Source organism: Eschscholzia californica, unplaced genomic scaffold, assembly GCF_041429995.1.
Source record: "Eschscholzia californica isolate CP2 unplaced genomic scaffold, dmEscCali1.0.p SCAF_1, whole genome shotgun sequence".
Classification (NCBI taxonomy): Eukaryota; Viridiplantae; Streptophyta; class Magnoliopsida; order Ranunculales; family Papaveraceae; genus Eschscholzia; species Eschscholzia californica.
In genome coordinates, this window is record NW_028238198.1 from 84,668,164 (window position 1) to 84,688,332 (window position 20,169).

General features: G+C 37.1%; 1 long non-coding RNA gene and 1 pseudogene across 2 annotated transcripts; both read right to left on the minus strand.

Moving 5' to 3' along the window:
* Positions 1-12,184: 12,184 nt before the first annotated feature.
* LOC147570317 (uncharacterized) lies at positions 12,185-15,087 on the minus strand. The gene is made up of 3 exons (XR_015231407.1): positions 15,056-15,087; positions 14,792-14,950; positions 12,185-12,250 (listed from the first exon to the last, which is right to left on the minus strand). It is a non-coding gene; the product is annotated as an uncharacterized LOC147570317 (long non-coding RNA).
* A 732-nt stretch (positions 15,088-15,819) lies between these two features.
* On the minus strand, positions 15,820-19,893 carry LOC147570318 (ABC transporter C family member 2-like; annotated as a pseudogene). The gene is made up of 6 exons (XR_015231408.1): positions 19,576-19,893; positions 18,163-18,913; positions 17,837-17,958; positions 17,463-17,708; positions 16,490-16,908; positions 15,820-15,934 (listed from the first exon to the last, which is right to left on the minus strand). The product of XR_015231408.1 is annotated as an ABC transporter C family member 2-like (transcript).
* Positions 19,894-20,169: the final 276 nt, after the last annotated feature.

A 20,169-nucleotide genomic window follows, 5' to 3' on the forward strand; every position in this document is an offset into this window, starting at 1 on the left:
TATATGAAGCCTCTTCAAAATCTTAATGTCTCTTTATAGTATAAGTTATGAAATTTGTCAACTGTGTTTTGTTAATCTTTTGTTTATATAAGTTAGCTTTGAAGAACTAACCTTTCCGACTCAGGTGTATCCCGAGTCCGAGATGTGCATTCAGTAGGCGAGTGGGGTTCAGTAATACCCAAGTCAGAGTTCCAATATTGCTCACGATCACGAACACTACTTAAGGGATATCGTGTCGGCCTACTAAACACATCCCCCTATCAAGCCTTATTCTTGACTGTAGGATAAATAAGTTGTCTATGTTGGGTTAATAAATTGTATGGTACCATTAGCAATTTAGTAAGGCCCCTTGAAGAAAGGTCAGTGGCTTGGGCTCCATAAGGCAGTTTCAAACATACTAAAGTCTAAAAGCTTTTCTGTTTCTTCTTATTTTTTGACTGGTTTATCAATACTTTGTGCAGTCTCATGTAGTCGAACTCCAAACTCCACCTTTACGCATAGTTGACCAACTATTAGATAATAAATGTCAAATCAATTACATATTTTGATCGGAAAGTTGACACCCAATAGGTACACGTTCAGTGTCATTCAAAGGGTATTTGAATTGTATTAGGTCTGATCGAGTAATACACGTAAGAAACTGTAGAACCAGTATGAAAATGTTATGATTCCTATTTAGTTCTGTGTCAAGCATGTATGACGTGTGATTTGTACAGAAGGAGAAGGATAATTAACGTGCCCATGATAATGAAATCCACCAAATTTGGGGGCCACACTTCAAGTTTCTTCTCGTTTAAGTGTGTTCAGGTCGTAGGCGTCTGTAATAAAATTGTACATAACCCCATTTTTCTAGTTCCTAAGAGGCACTTGGAGCTTATTGGCAGAAACAAATCAATTTAGATAGCCCTTTCTCGGTACGGTGACGACTAGATCAACGCGTCATTGCATCAAGAGAAGTTTCTGTCGAAGTTCAATATGACTCTTTTGGTACCTATCATGAGATTTATGGTTACTATCTAATAGTAAGAAGTGTCAAAAAGAAATGCCAGTTTGGATTGGAGGCTGCGACTCGCATGCATGAAGGAATCGCAAGTAATCGTCAGTCAGTCATACGACGGTCAATTCTTTCTCGGTCTTGTGTGCACCGCCCATCACACTATGGGAGCTGGTCATGCCCGAAGTCATTACCTTAACTGCATGGAGGGGTGCCGAAGGCCGGGCTAGTGACTTGAGTGAACTCGTACAAGGTAGGCTTACCTCACTTAGGCCAGATAAGGAGGGGATCATGCCCGCTACCTCCAATCCCAACCGCTCATACGGGCCCACCACTTTCTTTTTTTTGGAAATAGGGGCCCACTTTTTAGTTTGTGCATTTTATGGAACCTTAATTCTAATATGGACCCTACTTGTAACCAACTGAAATTTAGGCCCTAGTTGTGACCAACTATAAAATGTGGCCCTCATTTTTATCTACACCGTTAAATTTGCCCCAAACTATTTGTTTTGACCTTTTTGTCAAACTAATTTTCTCACCTTTCCTCTTTACTCTAGCCATCCTCGTGTCTAAAAGTGGTTGTCAGCGTGACAACATGTTGGTCATCTGCCAAAGAGTACAGGCATGTTATCTCTCTCTTCTTCATACCTCTCTCTCTTTCATTCATTTCTCTCTTCAATTCCCTCTTCCTCGTTCCTCCATACCTTTCTCCTTCATCATCTCTCTTCCTCCTTCTCTCCCATAGACTCATTATCGGAAACTCAAGAAGAACCCCTCGTAGAACATCTTAAGGAGAAGCGGAAGCCAGTTGAATCATCTAACGCATATCAGCTTTTAGGGAGAACTTATTGGAAATTGGTTTTGAGTTAGGTCGTCATTCGTCACAAACTTAACACAAAAAACCTAGAAGGAAAGCCGTGAGAACCACCACAAATAGCTATGAAACAACCCAAGGCTATAACTTCAATTATAGCTATGAAACAACCCTAATGGCAATGCATGTATTTAGGGAAGGGTCCACGGGTTTTAGGCCCAAAATAAAATTCAAAAAGGGATTAAGGTCCAATCTTACAAAAAAATAAGATTTTAGTCCATTTCCCTTTCGGAACAAACATTGTTGATACATTATGTGTTATGTATGACACATAAAAAAATGAAATAAAGTATGAAACTGTAACAATAAATAACACGTTATGTATAAAACAAACAAGAATCAATAAACAGGAAAATAGTGTAACTTTGACATCTAGACACACTTTAACTATACTATTTTATTGTAGAAATATACGTAATTGATATTAAATAACGTGTATATTGCGAAACAGATAGTAAGTTTGAAACAATCGAAAAAAATCTGAGAAAAATAAGAAAGAGAATTTTGGGGATTGGTTCAAAACTGAGATTTTTCTTATATAAAATGTTATAATGGGTATTATGATTAAATAGAAATGATAGAGATATGTTTAGTCTATAGAGATGGGTTAATTTGGACTAAATATCCATTATAATTATTGTTTTGGCTTAAAATCCTATATTAATATTAGGGTAGACTAAATGTGTGTTTAGACTAGGAACCCAAAAATTATTTAGACAAATGGACTATTCGTACTTTTCAACTTTTCTTATATTTCAGACTTGAACAACTTATTTTGGAGAAAATGATAACAGTATGAATAATTGTAATTGAAGGGACATCGATGAATAAGAAGTTTGAATTAAATAGAAGTCAAGTCATAAACATAAACCGCACATAAAATAAAGGTTTTCGGTACTAACGTAGTATCACCGTAAGTACGTAACATAATCCGAACAGAAAGTAAATATTGTGACTTGAAAAATTGAAATTCATCACTCTTCGTCGTCCTCCTCAGAACCGGAATTACCAGATTCATCTTCCTCTTCACCATCTTCTTCACAGTTGGAACCAACGGATCCATCTTCGTCTTCCACATCTTCTCCGATTTTCTCTGCCTTCAGAACCATCTTCTTCTTCATGGTTGGATTGATAGGAGCGTCATCACCTCCACCACATGTTTTAAGTGTAGAAGCAAATTTTTTGACTCGTGCTTTCTATAAAACAAAGAAGATATCAATATTAGTAGTAGGCAAGTAAATAAAAAAAATAATAGTAAAATTCAAACTTTTACGGTGTCTATGTGATAAAAAAGTTTAGTGCGAGTTGAATACTACCCTCTAATTTATTGAAATGGAGTGAAATTCAGTAAAATGGAGTGATAATCAGTAAAATGGAGTGAAAATCAGTCAAAACTACCTTATAATTAACTACAGATTTCGTAAGAAAAACCCGAAACAGTAGCAGTGAAGTGCTACTTCACTGCTATTGTTTCGGAGGTTTGAAGCCCACGAACAGTAGCAGTTTGTGGGCTTCGAGCAGATCATCTGCTCGTGTTTCGTCGGTTTCCGGCAAAACACGAGCAGATCTACTTCTTTCAAAGAAAAACAACGGTTTGGAAATTTTGATTTTAGGTTTACTAATTTAAGGGGTTTTAGAGTTTTAGGGTTCCAACCTTTGTCTCTGGGAAGATTCTACAACAACTCCCTTGCCTTTGTTTGATGCCATAACCACCAATGTTTCTCTAAGGAATTTCTCTCTTTAGAAATTTGGTGATGATGAAGAACAAGTAATAGAAGAGGTGAAGACTAAACTAACCTAGGGTTTATGGAGAAAGAGGGAGGTCATCAAATAATACATCTCATTCTAAGAAGACTTGAGTGAAAATAATAGAGAGTTGTCCCCTTAGAAACTGATGTCCATATAAAAAAATTAATTTTTTTGGGTTGTCCACATAAGATAGTTGTCCATATAAGAAAAACGGTTGTCCGCATATTGGCCACCAATTTAATTTGTAAAATAGTAGAGGAAGAACTATATATTGATTAACATTGGCAAAACCAAATTAAGTAAACTAAACTCATAATCATAATTATCAATGTATATCAATCATGAAACAAATTTTTTTTTTTTTGGTTGAACAACCATGAAACAATCTTTCAAAAAAAAGAAAATCATAAAACAAAAACAAGCTTCACAAAATTCAAATTTAAGATCTAACCTAAAGGGTTTCAACAAAAAATAAACCTTAAGGAAAAATAGCTTAATTTATTATTAACTAAAATTGCACCCTTAACAAAAAAAAAACTAAAATGGCATTCCTATATATATTTTTTTTGTTAAAAGTAAAATGGCATTCCTATAGGCGTCAAAAATTGTATATAGTTGGGTTGGGCAAGAATTGGGGGTCAGGAGACCATGTAACTCTTTGTTGATTGTCAATCACATGAAAGGGTAAAAGTCAGGGGGATTAAATTGTTAATCAACTTATTTAGGTCCTAATTGTTTGAGTTTGACTTATATTAGCAGCAGGGAGTTCCCCAAATTGAACACAGTAACAATAAACTTCAATAATCATCGGATTTTCATTAATTTCAAAGCAACAGAGAAACCCTAACTTCACTTTTTCTTTTTACAAAACCCCCAAATTGAAAAAAATAAAGATCCCAATTTCCTGTTACTAAAAGAGAAACCCTAACTCCCAAAGCCACACAGGGTTCTTCCTTGCCTCTGAAGTGCATAAACAACATCCGTAGCAGTTACAGTTTTTCGGCGAGCATGTTCAGTGTAAGTAACAACATCTGTTATGTCCATTAAACTGAAATGTCTCTAAATGTTTGTGGACGTTGTATCCCGAACCACTAAAATGAAAACCTGCAAACGGGTTGCCTGTTAAAAGTTGTAATAATATTCATAAAATTTCACAGTAAACTGCCTTTTATTCATATCATATAACAGTATAACACACCACTTGACATGAATGAGAAGTACAGAGGTTTACAAACACATTACAATTTATATGTATCAGAAAAACCAACTTTGTTTCTTTTCTTTTATATTCAAGTTCTCTAAGGGAAAAACTCTAAGTGAGATCGTTTTCGTCTAAAGCCTCTTCTACTTCTTCTTCGTTGGTTGCTCCAGTTTTGTATTTGCTGATATCGCATGTAGGCAATTTTCTCGCGAGCCTGATAATCTGAAAAACAAAGAATCGGGTACTAAGATAAATATTTGAAAGGATAACAAAGCAAATACAATGACGTCGAACCTGTTAGCCGTTATACCAACAGCTTAACAAGCAAATCAATTAAATAACAAAACTACAGGAGGTGCCAATTCAGCTAGTTGTTTGAGCCCAATCAACGCCCGAGCTTTGGATATGGGTTCAATCAAGAGCCTTATGGTCTTCATTAAAGCCCTACTCCTACCTCCAAGATAACCTCCAAAATGTACATCTACAAAGTATAACCGTGTTTGTCCGTGTAATGATTTGGGGGAAAGCAAATGTTACCATATGATCAAGATTTGAAACAGTGCTAGACTGGGCAACACGTTTAATTCTTCAACATCGCCATCTGCATAAGCAGATAGAAGTTTACTAGCAACTCGGCCCTGATCGCTACCCAGGAAAGCTTCGATCCAACAATAAAATGCACATACACTATATTAACCTCGAGGTTTTGCTTATCAAGGGAAAAAAAGATGGGAAAGATAATTGCATGAACGAGAGAATAGTCAATATAACCAGGTAAACATCTTAATAACAAACTGCCTTAAACAATACGTGGAAGTATTAGACTTTGATTAAAACCATAAAAGATATAAAAAAGCTAAAATCTTGACGAAGATACTTAAATTGTACGACGTTGTGTGGGGAAGACAGACTTACTGAGAACAATCATTGTAGCATTTCTCTGCTTGCTTGAAGTCGTCTGCATATAGGTAAACTAAGATTTGTTGAAAAATAATGTCTTTGGGATGAGAACTTTATCTTTGAAATGTATACTTTTATTTCTCAAAGATAATTACAAACACTTTGCTTTATATACTTATGACTCACAACTCAAACACTCTTTTTAACTACACCCACACTCACTCTTTATATACTCTCACTTATACACAACCTCTCAAGTTGCTTGATCTTGTGGTGATCAAATGAGAAGGGTTACATAGGTATTTATACTAGTCCTAGGATATTTCTAGAGTGTGTAAGATACTTTCTAGAAGCTTCTCTAGAAAGTTGTAGAACCATTATTCTAGAAGTAGTTTTCTAGAATACACTAATAAAATAATAATCTAGATACTAGATATTTTATAGTTAAGGATAATTCTAGAAAAAGAATTCTCTAGAAAGAACCTTCTAGAAGATGAAGGAGAGTTTGATGGTGATACTTTCAACACTCCCCCTCAACATCAACTCTCCTGGCTTTGCTCAGCTCTTGAAGTCATACCCAGCTTCTTTCGAAAATCGCCAAGCTTTGCAACGCCTAGTCCTTTCGTGAATATATCTGCTACCTGGTTCTCTGTATTGATTGCTCTCATCTCTATCTCACCTTGAAGTACCTTCTCTCTAATAAAGTGATAGTGTACCTCCACATGTTTAGTTCTTGCATGAAATACTGGATTTTCAGCTAGGCGTACCGCTGACTGATTATCACAGTATAATGTCACTGCAGAATCTGCAATTTGATGTAAATCTCTCATTAGCTGCATCAGCCATGTGCTTTCTTGAGCTGCCATAGTTGCTGCTCTATATTCTGCCTCTGTGGTTGACAGAGATACAGTTGGTTGCCTTTTGCTGCACCAAGATATGGCTCCTGAACCAAGGCTAAATGTATATCCTGTAGTTGACCTTCGTGTGTCATGATCTCCTGCATAATCTGCATCGCAATAGCCAACTACTTTACAAGCTTCACCTTTCTTGTATAAAATACCGTAGTCAATAGTACCCTTCACGTATCTCAAAATTCTTTTCACTGCTTCCAAGTGAGGCTTCTTTGGGTCCTGCATAAACCGACTTGCGACTCCAACGGAAAATGCTATATCAGGTCGTGTCAGTGTCAGGTAGATTAAACTTCCTACCAATTGTCGGTACATTGTTGTGCCAGTGAGGTCCTTGTCTTCTTTTGCACACAACTTAGTATTAGGCTCCAACGGTGTTGAGATAGGCTTGCAATCTTGCATTCCATACTTTTGTAGTAAATCCTTGGCGTACTTGTGTTGACAGACAAATATGTCATGGTTAGTTCGATCTACCTCAAGCCCAAGAAAGTGTTTCAATTCTCCAAGCTCCTTCATCTGAAATCTTACTGATAAGTTTTCTCTTGTTTGATGGATTTCTTCTTTGTCGTCTCCTGTGATGATTAAATCATCTACATAGACTAGTATAATTGTTAGTCTTCCTTCTCGTACTTTTATGAACAAGCTTGAATCAGCATGTGTAACCGAATATCCACTTTGAACTAAGAACTCTGCTATTTTGCCATACCAAGCTCTTGGGGCTTGTTTCAATCCATATAATGCCTTCTTCAGTTTGCAAACATAGGCTGGTTGGGCTTTGCTCTCAAATCCCCTTGGTTGCTCCATGTATATCTCTTTGTCTAATTCTCCGTGAAGGAACGCATTTTTGACGTCCATCTGCCACATCTTCCAGGACTTACTTGCTGTTAGTGCTATTAGGACTCTTATGGTTGTCATCTTAGACACTGGACTAAATGTCTCATCATAGTCTAGTCCATATTGTTGTGAGAATCCCCGAGCTACCAGTCTAGCCTTATATCTATCAATAGATCCATCAGGACGAGTTTTTACCTTATAAACCCATTTGCAAGATATTGGGTTCACATCCTTTGGCTTAGGAACTAGCTCCCAGTTTTGATTTTGCTTCAGTGCAGAAATTTCTTCTTCCATTGCTTTCTGCCACTCGACCCTTTGTGAAGCTTCTTCATAACACGTCGGTTCTATGTCCTCGGCTAAATTTGCATTATGATACTTAGGGTTAGGTTTTCTTTGCCTGGTTGACCTTCTAAGTGTTGTCTCCGCTTCTTTATTTTGTTGATTTGTTTGTCTTTCTTCTGAAGTCTCTGAGTGTACCCCAGTTTTCCGTGGACTATGTAATCTTTCTGGACTAAGTTCAGCGTCTCTGATTCCTTCTAGAGGACTTAGTTCCTCCTCTTCCTCAAGTTGTACTTCTTTTTGTTTATCTTCTCCTAACTTTTCTTAGAGCTTTTCTTCTAAGCTCTCGGAGTCTGGAAGCACCACCTGTTGTGTCGTCCACCAACTTGCAGCTTCATCAAATACTACATTTCTTGATGTATGACAACGGCCGGTCGTAGGATCGCAACATTTCCATCCTTTTCTTTCATTATCATATCCTACGAAGATGCATCTTATTGCTTTCTTATCGAACTTGCTACGTAGATGGTCAGGTACAAACACGTAGCACACACATCCGAAAACTCTAAAGTGACTTACTGCAGGCTTAGCTTTCCACAACTTCTGATAAGGTGATACAAACCCTAACTTTGCTTGTGGAAGTCTATTTATTATATCTGCAGTTGTTTTCATGCACTCTGCCCAAAAACGACTAGGAACATTTTTGGCGTGTAACATGCTTCGACATATTTCTGCAAGATGCCTATTTTTTCTCTCAGCCACACCATTTTGTTGTGGGGTATTTGAGCAAGTCAGTTGTCTTCGAATGTGGCATTCTTTAAGGTAGTTTGAGAACTCTTCGGAGGTATACTCTCCCCCATTATCTGTGCGTAAGCACTTGATTTTCTTTCCTACTTCGTTTTCAATCTTTTCTCGAAACTCCTTAAATATGCCGAAGACATCAGACTTATTTTTTAAGAAATATACCCATACATACCTTGAGTAATCGTCGATGAAGGTCACCATGTATTGTTTCCCACTGATGGATGCTTGCTTCACTTTTCCAAACACATCTGAATGAACTAGCTCCAGAGGCTCCTTAGCCATGAACTTTGATTCTTTGTATGGTAGTTGATGTGCTTTACCATATTGGCACCCCGCACAGATGGTATCTCCTCGAATATCTAATTGTGGGAGACCTTTCAACATTGATTTTTCCATCATTATCTTCAGCTTTTGATAGCTCACATGTCCTAATCGTGCATGCCATAAGTCTGCAGTCTCATTCTTTCGTGTCTTATCTACGTATGCTGATTCTGCTGAGAATACGTAAATAGATTCTAGTCGTTGCCCCTTCATTATTGGTGTCCCTGAAATTTTAAGGTCGTGATATACCTTTACATCTTCAGGACCAAACAATACATAGTTACCTGATGATGTCATTTGTGACACTGATACTAAGTTCTTCTTCATTCCTGGAACATGGAAGACGTTTTGTAACTGCACTTGTTGAGGACTGAGACGAGAACTTACTATTGACTTTCCTACATGTGCAATTGGCAATCTTGAGTTACTGGCTGTAAGTACCACTCTGCCTCCTGTGTACTCACACATATTTGACAGCTTCTTCTTGTCACCGGTCATATGATTGGAGCACCCAGAATCAACGATCCAATCTTCATCATAATTTACTCTTTTAGGGTCAGATGCTGCAACTACTGCTAGCTCTTCTTCATTTGTACTTTGATTTATCTTCTCTCCAACACTCGATTCTTGGGCGGACCCAGTTACTGCCACAGTAGCATGGAAGTCCCATTCATCTTCACTACTATCTTTTTGACCACTCGAAGTTACTACATTGCCTTCGAATGGTTTCTTTTTGTACCAACAGTCTCTAGCAAAATGACCCTTTTTTCCGCAATTGAAACATTCATTGTTGCGTCTTTGATCTCCCTTAGTAGACTGATATTTTTCCTTGGGAATTTGAGTTCCCTTTGATCTTAAACTTGTATCATGTGACTTCTCTGTCTTTCTTTCATATTTTGTAAAGTTTTTCCTTCCATATTTTCCTTTACTCTTGTTGTTGAAGAGTGCCTCCTCTTCATTCCTTGATGAGACTCCAAAGTCTTGTTTGGACAATGTCTCCTCTTCAGCTAATAGGTTCTCTAACTCTAGTAGAGATGGTTGAGTGGCCCAGCCACGAACTGCTGTGATTGTTTGCTTGTATTCAGGTTTCAAACCCCGAACAATCAATCTTTTCATCCGATCTTCGTCCATTTTTGCCTTTGGATCTAACTCATTAATCTCTCGACAAATATTTTTTATTTTAAGAAAATATTGATTGATCGACATTTTGCCTTGCGTGGTACTCATCAACTCATTTTCTAAGAGTTGGAGACGAGCTAAGTTAGTTTTAGAGAAAAGGGATGCAAACCTGTCCCATGCTGCCTTAGGTGTATCCGCGTCTTCAATATGCTCAAGTAGTTCATCCTCGATTGTAGTCTTCAGCACATATAATGCTTTTCCAGCTTTGATTCGCCATTTTCTAAGTTCATTAATATTATCTTTTGGTGGAGTAGTTTCGATACCACCAACCACCTCCCACAAGTCTTGTCCTTCCAAGTAAGACTTGATACGTGTCTGCCAATATCTGTAGTTACTGTTGTTGAGTTTAGTGAGTCCACCAGTTGAGCTCGCAAGATCCGCCATTGCTTTGATGATCCAAAATTACCAAACTTGGTCCCAGACCAATTTTCTTCACAGTCCCAGACTGTTCTCTAAATGTTGAATAACACTTAGCGAGCCTTAACGGATAAAGAACGATCCTTGATCGTCTAGCTCTGATACCAGATTGTTGAAAAATAATGTCTTTGGGATGAGAACTTTATCTTTGAAATGTATACTTTTATTTCTCAAAGATAATTACAAACACTTTGCTTTATATACTTATGACTCACAACTCAAACACTCTTTTTAACTACACCCACACTCACTCTTTATATACTCTCACTTATACACAACCTCTCAAGTTGCTTGATCTTGTGGTGATCAAATGAGAAGGGTTACATAGGTATTTATACTAGTCCTAGGATATTTCTAGAGTATGTAAGATACTTTCTAGAAGCTTCTCTAGAAAGTTGTAGAACCATTATTCTAGAAGTAGTTTTCTAGAATACACTAATAAAATAATAATCTAGATACTAGATATTTTATAGTTAAGGATAATTCTAGAAAAAGAATTCTCTAGAAAGAACCTTCTAGAAGATGAAGGAGAGTTTGATGGTGATACTTTCAACAAGATTGCACTAAGATAAGCCTGAAAAGAGACAATACAGGATATATAAAACAAGAGAAAATAATAAATGAGGTAAATAATGGACCTAGCAACTAAAACAAGAAAATCGAAATATGTATTGTCCAATCCCCATTCGACCTTTTTTAAAATTACTCTATCCATTACTTCGTACTGATACCAAGAAAAGGTATCCATATAACAAAATTCAAATGTATCAATAAATGGATTAGACACTTGACTACCTTGCACTGACTGTCGATAGCTTTGCACTGATCTGCAGATAAACCCCATCTTAATAAAAAAAGTTGCAGCATCAGTATACCTATAAGCAATCAAGACCGAATATTGAAATTCAGAATGGATAAAAGGTTAAAAAAATTCTATGGATGCCCCAACTCCAAATCACAACCTTTTCATGGCTTGATCATATAGAGTCACTCCTAGTGTATGTGATTTAACTTATGAAACATACTATTTATTTTTTTGAATAATGTGAATTAATATTAGGAGAAAAAAGGGGGAATACAAGAGCAGGACAAAAAACAAAGAACACAAAATCAACACGAAAGAAAAATTAGATCAAAACATCCTCTCACTTGGAGATAAAGTCGAAACAAGACTTATCCCTAACCCAAGCTAATTGCCTGCTCCAATGGAAGAGGATAACAACTAACAAGGATATCCTCCACCTCTAAACTAGAACCGCCATGAGAACCTTTAAAAGTCTGATCATTTCTGTCCATCCAAATAAAACCAAACTATAGCGAAAGGAATAAGTGTCCAAAGGTCCCTCTTGATTCGTTTAGCAAACAACCCGTTCCATTGCTCCATGGTCTGAGCTATAGACTTTGGACTGCACCAGTTACTACCACAAGAAGAAACAAAGAAAGTCCAAAGGGGAGTAGCTTCCGGACAGTGAAGGAGCAAATGATCCACTGTTTCACCCTCCTCTTTGCAAATGTTCCACTGTTTCACGCTCCTCTTTGCAACCCGTTATAAATATACTATATATTTTCCATAAGTTTGAAATGACATGCTAAGCTAAAACACGGAAATTGTGCCTCTCCAAAATGAATCTAAAATTGTGTCACTAAATTTTCTTACCTCTGAAGCTTAACATAGACATTTGTAGCAGCACGATAAAGATTAAATGCCATTTGTTCCTTGCCATCCTCTTCAAGAAGTGCACAAGGCGTACATCTGAACAGCTTCATCAGGGGAGGCATCTTCAAGTGCACTATAACATGAAACTGGATACCTATTAGTATTAGTTTTCTAAGACAACAGAAGCAACTTTTATTTCTCTTTTTCAAGTATTTTAATTCTCTGCCTCGTGATAAACCAATTCTCTTTACTTCTTTGAGATGACCAGATCCCATAGTTCAAATATACAACACTATGTCATGGACTATTTTATCGAGCTAAATCCAAATCCTAGTCATTGTTGTTGAGTTCATTGCTGATGAGACATGAAAATGTCTCATCTGAATCTCTTAACTCGGGTTAGTTGGTCCAGTTCGAGCGGTTACTTTGATGATTTGGTTGATTTTCTTTCTCAGGTCTCGTTTACGGAGTTCGATGCGGAAACATGTGATCAAGATATACTTGAGGGGCATTTTGATCATTTTAATGACAAGGGTATTCTGGTCAATATAAGTGCTCATGTGAAAGTAGAGTCCAAGAGGAACCTAATGGCGAAAACGGAAGTTAAATCGGAGTCCTGACGAGAAAGATAGAGCGAGTCAAAGTTTTGGTCCAAGTCGGTTGATTAAAGAGCATGTAGAGGCACGTGGCGTGTAAGTGGAGGAAGATCTAACGGCTTAGATGGGGTTCGGGCTATTTTCGGTCAGGTACGGTGGTACTTGAGTGATATCAGAGATCTTCGATTTGTTACAACTGAGCGCAAGATATTACCACGCACCCGAGTGACACCTCTCGTATCTAACGGCTGACACTCACTTTTCTTCATCCCGTGTCTTTGAGATGTTTTGGCATATTTTTCTGGCTACTTTGAGAAGCAGCATATCAACCCTTGTTACTAGAAAAAGGGGCAGCACATTTGGGTAAAGGATATTAACAGTAAAGGAAGGATATTATATACTACAGTTCGTTACCTTCCTTTTTGATTTTTTCATCTCAACATAGCCATTACATATAAAGGATATTATATACTACAGTAAAGGAAGAATATCTTCTCTCTACAACCATGAAAGGAAAAGATGGTTGGAGTATTTTTCAAAGCAAGAAAAGTTATAGAAAATTGAAGAGATATTAGAAATCTACAGAGAGATAAATCAAGAAACAGAAATATTAGAGAGATGGTTCTTCTCGGCTTAGTTTGATTTTATCTGATAATGAAAGATTCTTTACTATCATAGAAGAGGTTCTCAGCTATAATCTTTCTCTTCGGTTGGTATAAAAGGGAGAGAGGACAGAGTTATTAAGATCTCGGTTGGGGGAGACAAAAACAGAGTACTCCATTGTTCTTTGAGTCCATCTTCTTCTCTGGAGCTTCAAGAAATAACTTATAGAGAGAAGAAGAGTTGGAACAGAGAACATATCTCGGATTAAGAGAGCATTGATGTCATTAAGTTCTTCTCATCATCATCTTCTTATCTTTCTTATTCTGTCTTCTATCTTTTAGTGAGAGAGAGGGAGAAACAGAGTGTAGAGAGAGATTTGTAGACAGAAACAGTATAGAGAGAGAGAGAAATTATTTAACAGAGAAAGAGAGATTATTTGTAATGTGAGAAATCAAGAGAAAACAGAAAGTGATTTATAGAGAGAGAGGATTGTTTTTTTATTAATCTAATATAATCATCTTCTCCTCTGATTTGTTATGTCATTTCTTTTGGTTTGAAAGAAAAGAAGAAATTGAAAAACAGTAAAGAGAGAGAGAAATCAATTGAGGAAGATGAGAAAATTGGTTGGAAAATAATTTCTCCAAAGAGAAAATATTTCCGAGAAGATGAGAAAATTATTTTCCTGAAGGGTGCGTTTGGCTGCCAGTGGAAAATCAGTGAGAAAAGTTCTGTTTTCCTCCCTATTTCTCTTTTATTCTTTATATTTATTTTAATCTCGCATTATGATTAGTTAATCGTCTATCTAGGGTCAATGATGAAACCATGTTCAATCTTTTAATCAGGGTTTTAACGAAAACATCTCCCGGAATTAGGATAGTTCATTATCCGAAATTCTGAGTTATAAAAAGAAAGTGATTTAATTTGTCTAAATATTTATTATTAAATATGATTTTATGTGGTGGAATCCTAAACCCTAGACTCCTCCCCATTTGAGTTCATTTTCATTTCCGTAATTTTATTTTAATATTTTATTTATTTTATCTTAAAAAAAAAAACCCAAAACCAAATCATTTTAAAATCTTATTACTTCCTAATTTTAGAATAGGTTTAACTAGTCTCTGAGGAACGAACCGGTCTTTCCGGAAATATTACAACTTGACACCCGTGCACTTGCGGGTGTAGACCTATTTAGGGTAACCTTCTAGGCCCATCAATTGCCAAAGGAGAACTGTCAAGTCTCGACCTAACTTCACAAGGGAGAACTCAACTTCAAATCCTAGTCATAGTGTCATAGTAGTCGAGCTTGTTGTTAAACTAAGGCGTGAAAGGGAATATGTTTTACACTGAGATTATAACATTTCAGGTTTTAGAAGTCAAGCCAAATCAAGGTCCAAGATTAAGAGGGGTGAAGAACAAAACCTAGTACCCTAAAAGCCGTTTCAAACTAATGGTCAAAGGAAAAAAGATAAACATACCGAGCCCCCTTGGCAAGAGCATCTGAAGCAGGTTGTGATCTTCCACACTCAATTTACAAATCAGACGCTCTTTTGTAGAAATCAGAAACTTCGCTCCAGCTGCTTAGCTCCTTTGCCACAGCAGCAGCGGACTCCATATGCTTAGCCGCACCCCAAGGACTATTAAACTAGTGAAGGATTCAGATATAAACTATTTATATACTCCGAACATGCAAACATATGACAGAAATATAAATGCCCCAGAGTAAAAGGCGAAGAGGATACGACGAGAGCATCTCCTGTCCTTTAGAGGCCTTCTCACCTGAGGGAAAATTTAAACATCGATGAATCATTAACGTTCATTGCTGAGCAAAATATAATGTTTTAGTAACATGATTTTCTTTACGTAGTGTTTGTATTTTTATATACAGGGGCCTTAATCTGACTTAGATTTATGTTCATTATACATATTTAACATGAGTTGATGTATGCTTTTGTGTCTTTAATGAAATCATATCTTAAAAGAAACTCTTTTCTCAAATTCAAACGTATTTTATATCTGAAAGCTCGTCCATTTGTAATGGAAGCTTTTTTTAAGATCTAACTCCAGCAGATAGATAAAACTTAAAAGAATGCAAAAAACTTATAAATTATGTTTCAGGGTTCATACTTTCGGCTTTTGGTCCAGTATTAGGTCTGCAGTAGTTTCTAAAGTCTGCAATTTAAGAGATATGAAATAGTCAACGGTTGGCAGCCCAAGTGGTTCCAAGGTGTTGACATAAACTCCAGAAATCCCTGGAGGTCTCAGGTTCGAATCCCAGAGAAGGTGGAATCTTTGGTATTTAATTTGGGATTATTAGGGTGTAAATAATGTAGTTGTGCTTTAGGCCATTATCTTGTTGGGCTATAGGCCCGGTCTTGTTTCAGTTTGAGTGGGCAGTTATTGAGCGTATCACATCTTTGATGTATCAATGCCAAATGTAACGACATACATTGATCGTAGTCGACTTCCAAAACAAAAAAAAAAAAAAAAAAAAAAAGAGATATGAAATATGAAAGTACCTAACTACATCTCAGCTTGGTCCCAGTTGATGTGTCTGTCCTCGAACCCATAATCTGATTGATGGAGCTTAGTTCGACTTAACTTGCTCATCATTGAGAGACCTGAAAAACGGAATACAAACCATCATTTCCACACTATTGAATCACATATACGTAAAATTATCCATTTATGCACATAGGGAAAATGAAACTAGATGATCTATCCCTCAGATTTTCCATTGATCGTACATTAATTTTAAATGTGAACTGCAAAATAAAACAATCCATTACCTCAATGTGAGAATACATAATAGTGGAGATGATTTACGTGTGTTTAGTTTATCACTTTATCTGAATTTTTACATGGTCACGCACACAAGAACGCAAGTTGAAGGACGCAAGGCTTTAAGGTTCAAATGTTGTGATTCACAATTTTAGAAGCTTTGAATAGGTTATCTAGTGATGTAAGAAACACAAAGAAACATGTTTGGACCATAAAATACGGCTCTAGGTTAATGTCTTATGTGTAGTAAAACAATAGTTGGTCCAAAATATATAAAAAGAAGATACAAGTAAATTGGACCTAATATAACTAGAAGAACAAAAAAAGCATAGTGTGTGTGTGTAGATGCATATATATTCAAATACATGACTAGGTTTTAGGCTTCGTACACATACCTTCGACCATTTTGTAGAGAGCTGACCACCATCTGTCTCTAGGAACCTGGTATTGGTCTAGCTTCTCTTCAATATCTTTATCGTGCTTCCCTTCCAAAACACCTTGTAGAGTGATGACAGCATCCTTTGTCTTCTTGAGGATATTGTTATCATCTTCGGTCTCCAATTGTTGCAGATCATTGTGAGAAGAACTGAGGCTAACACCAAGTGCAAACTGAGCAGCAGCAGTCCAGCGAGAAGAGGCCAGCCATCTTCTATGACCATCTAATCTTTTGCTTTCTTCTTTTCTCATCTTCTCCTCCCCACCGACAACTATTTCGCAAGTACTCAGCATTTGCAGCTCCTGTACTTTGAACCATCTTAGAGAAAGCGCTACTTTCATCCGAGAGAAGTACCTCTGGGGATTCAAATTCCAGAACCTGAGGAAATAGGTTAAGAAGTTCAACTCTTAAGTATCATAAATGCACCCTAAACCCTTTCAGCTTCTACATTTGAGATATTGACAATGTTCTTAATCTCAAAGAAGAAATTTAAGGTAACCTTATATGGCATTTCCCCAATGGTGAATATATCGAAAAATGTTTCCAAATCAGATGTTTGGGAACATGTAATTTGGAAAATCTTGCCCATAAATATTTCCAGAGTGAGTTCAAAACTCTGAAGAGGTCGTAACAAGATGGTTTCTTCAGGCTTCACGTTCAAGGCTTGACTTAATTAATAGTCTAAAATCACTAGCTATTGTGGAATGAAGTACTACATACAGTTAGAGTTTTTGACAATGCATATAGCAATTTTAGATCATTGAGATTTCCAAGAGCAGATGATGGAATCATGGAAGTATGTAAGGTGGCACATCATCTCTGACTCTCTGAGTCAAACTCTGAGTAAGACTCTAAGGGAATCCGGAATTTAGAATTCGTAATATGGAATGAGGACGTAAATGAACAAAGAAGTTATAGCTTCAAGAACATACCTTCCCAGCGTAAAGAAGGAGAACGCGGTCACAGTCAATGATAGTATTTAGTCGATGAGCAATAATGAGCATGCTACATGATTTAAATTCTTCTCTGATAGTTTTCTGGATAAGAGCATCTGTTCTAACATCCACAGCTGCCGTTGCTTCATCAAGAACAAGAATCTTTGATCGTCGTAGAAGTGCACGGGCAAGACTTAGTAGTTGCCTTTGCCCAACACTGAAATTCTCCCTCGACTCAGAAACCTAGTCAAACCGAGACAACATCTTCAGAAAGTTTATATTAAGAAGCACTTTTAGCAGGAAAATCCCATTAAGGAGGTTAACATAATGAACTCTAGTGATGTATGTTTTAAGGAAGTCATAGCACTTACCTCAGCATCGAGACCCAAAGAATTCCTTCTGATTACATCCTTTAAGTGCGCTCTCTCCAGAGCCTCCCAAAGGTCAGCATCATTGTGCTCATTAAAAGGATCAAGATTAAATCGTACAGTTCCTAGATAAAATTAAGAAGTTGGTGTATAAAAAAAATCAAACTCTGGCAATTGGAAAACCAGAAAGTTTAGCTCAAAAATATCACTCTGATAACAAAATAAGTAAATCATCAGATCCACACTCAGATGAGTTATGAAGTCACACCATAAGTTCATCCCAAGTAATTCAGATGTCTTTGATTAAATAGAACTCTACTACTGCATACCTGAGAAAAGAATTGGTGATCGGGGAATAATCCCAAGAACTTTACGAAGATCTGTCAGACCGAACTTTGCCACATCACAATCATCAATCAAGATTCTTCCTCTTTCAAGTTCCACTATACGAAATAAATTAAGCATTGAGCATACTAGATTTCCCAGCGCCAGTCCTCCCAACTATGCCAACCTTCTCACTAGGAGAAACTGTGAAGAACAAGCCATGGAGGAAAGGAGGAAGTTCAGGCCTGTACCTCAAGACCACATCTTCAAACTTGATTGATCCAGATGAAGGCCATCCAGGTGGGGGACGATTACTTTCAATAACAGCAGGGGCTTCTGAAGGCAAATCTACGTATGTACCAACCCTTTCAACAGCATTTAAACTATTCTCAGCCAGACTTGCAAGTCTCAGAACAGCTGTCAATAGGTTAGTTATATTTAAAGCATAAGTAAGAAGTAGACCCATTGAAGAAGCGAAGGCAATCTGGTCTGCTGCTCTTTCGTTCTGTATGACAGCAAAAGTTGCTGTTATCCAGATTGTTATACCTCCGAGTGTTTCCAAACAGATAGAAAGCCAGCGGTTTGCACTCATGTTGACAAGAGTGAACCTGATATTATTGTCCAATTAATTTTAGCCATCCGATCATAGGCTTTGTATGCACGAATAGTCGATAATCCATTTAATGCTTCTCCAAATTGCGCATAAACAGGAGATCTGGTTACCGAATCTAAATGTTTTACTTCACGAGCTGTGTTCTGCAAAACAGATAACGATGTTTTCTCACTAAAATGGATGATAAGAGTGAAACATTAATATATTCTTCACAGTCAACTGCTTGAGAACATATTGTGGTAACGTAGCCGCAATTTAGTGAAGGGGTTCCAATCTCTGACAAAGAGGACTTCCTCTTTGCCTGAGTTTCTATGCGTTTGTATGTCTTCTTTTTAGAGGACCTCCCTGGACCCCTCTGACAAAGCGGACTTCTCCTTTGCCTGAGTTTCTGTGTTTCTTTTTTGAGAACCTTCACTGATGGAGGTCTGCACTCCTCAGTGGACAGAAGAGGAAAGCGAATATAGGAAGAGAAAGAGAAACAAAGAGGAGGGAGGGAGAGAGCGAAAGGAAGACAAAAATTAGAAAGAAGATGGAGGGTAATTTGGAAAAGAAAAATCAAAGTTAACCCTTTCTTAACAAAATAGTTAACATGGGAAGCCAAATTTGGAGTTAGTCAAATGTTGGGGCCCAACAGGGAATTTGGCTACTTGCTGGGGACTGAACGGGAAATTAGCCCTCTTCATTGTTAAATCCCTAACATTGAAAACTAACTATTAATAACAAATTAAATGCTGTAAGTTGGTCAATTAGTAACCTGTGAAGACAAGATTCAATCATAATCGATTTGAGTAGAAGATATGCATACCTGGAAATATAGATAAGCTGCATAAAATAAAATTAGAAGCGGCATTATAGCCCACAGCCATATAGTGCTGACGATGCCTATCAGAACAAAAGTTGAAAGGAGTTGCGAAACTTGGTTCAGGAACATATTTACAAAGACAGCAACATTGCGATCTATGTCACCAAGATCCTTTGCAAATCTATTGATTATCCGTCCAATTGGATTGGTGTGGAAAAAAACCATTGGAGCTCTTAACATAGAACCAAGCATCCCATCATGCAATCTTTTGGCAGCACGAAGACTTGAAATGATCAACCAATAGGAGTTCGCCAAGGTTATTAATACCTGAATTCAGCAAATGTATTTTGTACAGTAAGCTTTTCGTAGTAGCAGGCAAGATGCACAAACTCAGTCACGGAAAAGTTAATCTTGAGAAAAACATATTTTAAGGCATAAGATAGTATGGAGCCATTGGTTGTTCTTCCAATACTTTTCTACCAAACATCAACTATTTTTTTTTTTTTTGCCACAAATATGATCACTGTGTTTCTTATAAAAAAAAAAGTGACCCTGACCACTTCCTCTTGTGTGAAGAAAATTATGACCAGAACATCA